This window comes from Palaemon carinicauda, chromosome 38 (assembly GCF_036898095.1).
Source record: "Palaemon carinicauda isolate YSFRI2023 chromosome 38, ASM3689809v2, whole genome shotgun sequence".
NCBI lineage: Eukaryota > Metazoa > Arthropoda > Malacostraca > Decapoda > Palaemonidae > Palaemon > Palaemon carinicauda.
In genome coordinates this window covers 9,438,476-9,439,628 of record NC_090762.1, presented here as the reverse complement: position 1 = coordinate 9,439,628, position 1,153 = coordinate 9,438,476, and the positions used below count along the sequence as shown (strand labels likewise).

Sequence of the window (1,153 nt, the reverse complement as noted above, 5' to 3'; positions counted from 1 at the left end):
ACATCAGAGATCTGAACCTCGCCACTCTCTGGTTAATTTTATGGATGTTCGAGGTGAAGGGCTTATGAATGAAAATATATTGTAAATGTTAAAGGCAGATGATCTTGCGATTAAAATAGTCTGAAGAACGACTGTAGAGAAGGGTATAAGTGACACGAATTTCTAGAATGTGGCGGTAAGGAGGTAAAGGTTATTAAGACTAAGGTTTCTGTGTCCAGAAAACAGAAGGGAGACATCATATTCATACAAGATAAGAGAGGCCTAGTTTACAAATTGGTAAAGAATTTCAAATACTAAGAATGTGCTATAAGCCTGGAGGGATTGTAGAAAACTGAGATTGGAGGAATAAAACTAGTTTTTTGAGACAGATAGAGTTTGGATAGGGTTAAAGTGTGACCAAAGAATTCCAAATAAACTGAAAATGAAGACCTTTTGTTATGCAATCAGACTATCGATAATGTATGGCCCAGAAACTTGGTCATTAAGGGGTGTAAACATTAGAGAAGACGCACCGAGAAGGGCGGCTGACCCTTTGATTGGGATGTCAATTTGGACCATGAAGACTTTCGAATCAGATTTTCTTGCTCACCGAGAAATGTAGTAATATAAGTTATATTTAAATTAAGTATCTTGATTTATATTTCTAACCTTGGGAGAGCAAAGACTATAAATTTCAGGAGGCTATTGCTGTTCCTGAAAGCTTTTAAGTTTATTCAGGTAATAAAAAATTGATAACCAGTACTTATTTTTGTCATTTATTGATATTTATTATGAGTTAATGCAAGCAGCATTAATTCAATAAAGATTTCATGTAAACAGCAAGGAAATGTAATTTGTAGGTTATTATATTATCGAACATTTACCGTCATTTGAAAGGAGAAAGTGTTAATTTTTTACTTTTGGACTGATGTTTTGGTCTGGAGATTTTTCAAGGATATTTATAACTTATCGTTAAAGCTGGGGAAGATTTTAGCTTTTCATAGATCTAAACTGTGCACAGATTCTAAGGTAATGTGGATATTGCTGTTAAATAACATCAGAAGATTTTAAAGTATTTATATATAGTTTTAGGATTATGATTGATAAAATTGCATGTATTGCAAGCCTAAGCTAACATTGAACATTAAGTTATAAATCGTCGTCTATAACCTTA

At 33.0% G+C, this 1,153-nt stretch overlaps 1 protein-coding gene across 1 annotated transcript in view; it reads right to left on the bottom strand.

Annotated features, from left to right (window-relative positions):
* Positions 1-826: 826 nt before the first annotated feature.
* The window catches only part of LOC137630051 (doublesex and mab-3 related transcription factor 3, truncated-like), a 27,152-nt gene continuing 26,825 nt past the window's right edge, over positions 827-1,153 (bottom strand). Inside the window, exon 3 of the mRNA XM_068361541.1 lies at positions 827-1,153. This exon is cut by the window's right edge and continues 1,181 nt beyond it. The gene's annotated coding sequence lies outside the window, so the exon portion shown is untranslated.